Below are 6,000 nucleotides of genomic sequence, written 5' to 3' on the forward strand. Positions count from 1 at the left end.
TACTGAGACAAATTTTGAACGGTCGCAGAGTATTTATACGTCGCCGGCTCCGAGTCCCGATGCCAGTCCCACCTCCAACGTTCTTCATCGAGGCTTCTTTGTGGCCCGCCGATCTTCGGTACTTCCTTTCCTCCTTGTATTTCTGGTCAGTACTATTATCGAAAATTCTTACTGCGAGGATAAGATCTCGAATGGGGGAGCGATGGAACGTTGTTGAAAAAAAATCGAGGAAGATGACGAGACGATATTCGGAGCTGCATGCTGCACCGCGAAACGTTGAAAAGCTGTCGAAAGTTAAGCTCCTCGGCAGCACAGCTCTTTACATCGATGTACACGAATATTGCATGAATTTTTTTCCCCATCGAGTCTATAAGTTTCATTAAAAATTGCCATCGCAGCCTCGATTAACAGTTTTTCCAAAAATCCTGCATACATTTGCATTCACTGCATAAATGCACTTTCTCAAAAGTCTCTTTTCGAATACCCCGCACCCTCGGGCATCGCAAGAATTCAGGGCTTTTTAAGCTATCTACGAAAAGCCCTTTCGAAACATCTCGTATAATCGGTCCAACGCCCACCAATCTGCATTATATACAAGTCAAAGAACTAATCTCAAGCGTTACATAAGAATGCAGGCTCGATAGAATTTGGGATAGGCCATGGACTTTCATTTCGCCTCGTTAAAGGGCCATTGACCCCTGCATCCTACGGCCGGGGAGACTCGCAGCAGGGAGAAAAGGCTTCGGCTTGGAGTAGCCACGATGCTTTTACAGCCCAGGGAAAATCACGTACGAGTCGTCGGATTTGAGATTTTCATTAATTGCTCCAAGTATGAGCATTTTTTGGAACAATTCAACTTCAGTTATTCTCTCGGAATGCTTTCGCGAAGGATGAAAATACGATTTTTTCCTCCATCCTCCTTTACCACTGAATTCGTGAGAATTTTCAGGAATTCCTAAACGCAATATGAAAATAAAAAAATCTCCGGGTCGACGCATGGATCCTCTAGCTCGAATTTACCAGACGCGTAGACTCGGAAGAATATTCTCCCGAGCTTTGAAACGCATAGAAAATAATTCTCGGGCGAGTAGGCCAATGACCGGCACTTTATCATAGTTACAGAACGAGAGATATCCGAGGGGGCGAATGATATTTAAGAGTGTCCGCGAGCATAGGTCGGAATCAAGGGGCCCAAAAACCCATTCGTCCCGCTGCTATTTTAAAACCTTCTTCACTGATTATTTCTATCATAGCGATGGGAAAAAACTGACCTAAGACCGAGCAATCGGTTAGATGGAAAGGTCAGAAAAGTCTCTCTTGAAAAACGCTCTCGGGCTTGAAAAATAGCTTTTCCTCGCGTCCACATTCTCATCAAAGTTCAAATATGTTTTGAGCTCTTCGCAAAATCATCTTCCTCCATCATTATCACACCAAAATCGAAACCTATGGGAAGGATTATTTCGGAACACGTATTTCACTCGAGGCACGGCGAGTCAGACCACGCGTTAATCTCGTTCTGACCCCTTAAGCACATTATAACTTTTCTCCTAGTTTGTGTACATTCACACCTCCACATATACTATACGTATATGTAAACACATGTATTTGCGCGCACGAGAACGATAGCACAGAAGTTTTGCCTGCAGCGTGCTTGATTAATAATAATTGCACTCTAACAGCATCCTATCTGCAACACCTTCGACGCATATTACCAATCACATCCCACAACTTTACCAAAAAGTTCTGATGCTCTGTGAAGCTAATTTTGTGAGGGATCCCAAGCATCTCATTACAAATTGTGGTACCAAAGTTCCGGATTACATATATGCGTGTGACAAGTAACTTTGATAAGTCCATAATGGGTTCGCCCGATGCACAGCATTTTTCGAATAACTTTCGTCGGCGGTTTTATCTTTGGATAACGATATAATGAAAAATAGCGGATCGAGATAAAGATTGAAGGATTTTCACGCTTTTGAATAGCTCATTACAATTTTCGATTTTAGTTCAGCTTTACAAATCAAAACACACTCTTCAGTTTTTTCATCTCAGTCAGATAAACCGATCCTCCGGAATTGTCGAGACCATGGAGAAACATACGAATTGACACGAGATATCAGAGTTGAAAAATTCTATCATAGGGTTGAGATAGCAATAAAAAAACCCTTCGAATTTCAAAAGTCCATGTTTTTTGATCTCAAAAAAATCGCGAAAAAATCCGGCTACCACACGGGCTGAGCCGCTTAAAAAAATTCTGGGAATTGAGCATTTTCGTTGATTACTTTCGACGAATGATTTGACGAGTTCCTCGTCTATTGGACGACAACGGACGTCCAGAAGACTGACGAACTTGGTTGATCCTCACAAAAAGTCACGAAGATGACGAACGCGAGAGAAAGCTTCTCGACTCTTATCCATCCTTGGTTCGTGGGATTCTATGTACGATTTTCAATTCTTCCTGAGCATATAGTTATACTTATGGCAGGTTATACGCTTGTCCTTATCTCGTGCTCCCACGTATTTGCATTTTGGACAGCAGCCTATTTACGTATGCGCCGGCACACTCCATACACGTCTCTTCGGATAACGTACCGTTGCTCTCGGCCCTTTCCTAACTAAATAAACGTATTTCAGGCTCGAAACAGACTTCGCGATGCTTGGAAACCCTTTTTTCCATTTTTTTCTGTAAGCCTCGCGCGAGATGTTCGAGCCCACGTTAGTTTGACTCGAGTTTCGATTGGTTTCGAATGTCACATTTGAAACGAATGATCATAAAAGTTCCGATGAAATTCAGTCTTTAATAAATAGATCGTGAGAAATGGTGAAAAATGTTGTCTCCCGAGTGCAATTATCGGATGAATGCTTGCCGAATAAAAGGTCAATTAACGAATTTTTTCACTCATTTTTTACACACGGAATAAACTCGTTTCCTCGGTCTCCGCTCCTCCCTTCATTTTCCGTAGCTTTTTTCTCCGCGAAACAAAATCTTTTTCCCTCGCAGCTTTCCTTTCTTCGTCTTCTCATCGCCCACCGCGCATACCGGACAGCTACCTTTTCAGGAAAGCAACAAAGAAAAAAGCAGGGAAGAGCGAGGCGAAAGAGCCGCGGGCCCAAAAGCCCATGGTCGTGAGAATGAAGAGTATACAGGAGACTAGAAAGCTCTTGCGCGAGCTGCTTTCTCTCCGTTTCATCCTTCAGAAGAGGCTCGCGGCATCTTTTTCGTAGCCGAGGGATGATTCTCTGGAGTTAAAAAAAGGAGGTTGAGTGTCGAAGTCGTGAAGGGGGTGAAAAACGATCCTGAGGAAAGAGTAGAGAGCGAGAGAGCCGGATAAAAAGGGGGAGGGAAGAGCCGGAGGGATTTAGGTAGCCCGTTCGTTCGCGCGAAAACCGCAAGCATGGGATACTCGATCAGAGCTACGGCCTGGAAGGGAATGGAAGCGAAACTCCCCTCGCGTTTATGTATTCGGCTGTAGTTTATAATACGAGTAAAGAAAGCTTCGCAAAAGAAAAGAGAAAGAGAGGCGGAATAAACGAATGAAAAGAGACGACCGAAAGGGCAGGCCGCCGGCGATGATTGGCACTTTTGCAAAAATGCTCGATCGCATATCGTTTATTGGCACACTCGAGCTTTCTTCTGTTCGATGTGCTTCTGAAAATTTTTTATTCCGTTCGTCTTATTACCGACGATATTCATTGAACGTCGGGTTTCCGAGCCGCAGCATTAATTTCAAATCGATTTTCCGTAATTTTCTATAAATAATAACTTTTTAGAATTTCACCAATTTCACGTCTTCCTATTCCTCGTACGTGCGGTCGTATTTTCGTACATTGCGTGTACGTATTTTCATATTTGCACAACGCGGTAGAAAATTGATTTGCGTTTTGTTAAAAGTATAACGAAATCTTGTGAAATTGGATTAAGGATGATTATTTTGCAATTTGCTCGGGGTAATGAATTATTTTTTCTCTTCCGAGGTAATTGGACCGAAGGCGTCGACGTGAGGTTTTTTCAAACGTTAATGTACTGCTGATGAGCTGTTGCTGTTGTCCCCTTCGGACACGAGAGAAAAGAGGAAAATGAAAAAAAGAGAGAGACCGAGGGAAGTGAGGACACTCGACGATGTTGCGGGTGGGCTCAGTCGTTTGGGAATTTCGACTTTAATCGCTTCAATCTAAAGTTTCTCCCCACCCCGTCATGAATATAGATGACGAATACGCGAGAGAGCTTCCGCTACTTCCGCCATCGTAAATATATCTATAGAGACACATAAGTTAACGAATTTGGCTCTTTATACATTATATATATATTAAGGACGTTTAGTCGTACATCTCGAGGTATATGCTAACATCTTTTTAATCGATTTAACGTGATAAGTCTGTTTTGGTCAGACTTGACGTTTGCAGAGGCCCGAAGAAAGAGCTTCTTCCTCATCTCGACCCTGTTTGCTTGAAGAATTCGTCACTGCGGGGATACGACGACGAAAATAAATTTATTCGTGAACCCTCAAATTTGTCCTTGTTCAGTTGACAGGCTGCGGGTCTGCTCGATTATACTCTAATGATAATTATGTTTTATCAGAGTCAGAGCAAGCGTGACGACTGTTCAATTTATGCTTCAATTTACATGAAGATTATAATCTTCCCGGTACGAAGCTCTAACTTTTGGGTCATATTTTTGATCAATAAAATCGTGGTAGTCGATTGAAACTCCGGAAGAAGCTGTCGGTCCCGAAAGTGAGCAATTTGGGGTTGAAAGATGTTCGAGAGATCCTCGTTGGGCTGGAAACACTGATGAATGACGAGGAAAATGAGAAAACATGGAATTTCAAGCTGTTTCGTTCAATAGGCTCGAAAATACTGGGGTTTTTTCAAGAATTGGTAGATCATCGTTCCTCGGGGCTTGCGGTGGAACTTCGTACTTTTAAGGTGTACGGGTGTGTGCTCTATTGGAAAACACTGAGTGAGATGTATGATGAGATTATGCGAGATGGCGTTTCAGAGACGGAGCTATTCTACGCTCCGTCAATTATGCTAAATTCGATTGCCCGGAGATTAATGGAAGAAGGCATCGTCTCGTTCGCGACGACGAGTTTTCTCTCGCTATCTCTGTTCCTTTTATTCATCGAAAATTCTGCTTTCTCGAGTCTCGTCCTCTCGTTTCTCTTCGCGTCGCTCTGTCGTTCTCTCGCCCGCAGGAGGAGAGGCCCGCACCGATCGTGCTGCGGAAAAGGTGACGGTCTAGTTCGAGAGAAGCTGCCGAAGCGTGCATAAATGCAAACGACTTTGCTCTCCGAAGATTCCAAGTCGATTTCCTCTGAAAACATAGCAAACTCCATAATGAGTTGTAGGTGGTCTCGTGGAAAAATTTTCAGTGTAATCATGCCGGTTTGATTGATCGTTAATGATAAAAGTGCTTGTGAATCGGGCGACAGGCTTGTGCGTTTGGTTACACCGCGCAAAGTCGCATCAATTACGCCCCGTCATTATTACCCTCGTACATAAATTTCGCGACGGAGCGCGAGGAGAGTTGGCCCGTTTGAAAATCCATTTAAAACATCGTAAAAATCAGCGAGACGCCTTTGAGTGCTGCTCTCACAATCGTACTATAAAAAAACACTTGGACGTTGAGAGCATCGGCAATTGACGTGGGAATTCTCACGTCGAAGCATTATTGAGCGCGGCAGGAGCTAAAAAAATATTCGTCCCATTCGCTATTCCCTTCGAATGTCTATTCTGCTCAAGCGCATCTCTCAGAGCATAATCATTTTGTTTTATATTCTCAATATATGTATCGTCGGGCGATTTCGTCATGAGATGTAAGTACAGCGACACGTACAATGGAAGAGAGAGAAAGAGAGAGAGAGAGAGAGAGAGACGACATCGCAACGCGGCAACGTCGGATTCTCTTCTTCAGTTCTCCTGCTCTCGCGTAGGTAAATATCCGTGTGGAGGTGAGCGTCTATAGAGAGGACGGTGTGCCGCTCTCTATAAGAGCTGAAG

The sequence above is a fragment of the Venturia canescens genome, chromosome 2 (genome assembly GCF_019457755.1).
Source record: "Venturia canescens isolate UGA chromosome 2, ASM1945775v1, whole genome shotgun sequence".
In the NCBI taxonomy this organism is placed as follows: Eukaryota; Metazoa; Arthropoda; class Insecta; order Hymenoptera; family Ichneumonidae; genus Venturia; species Venturia canescens.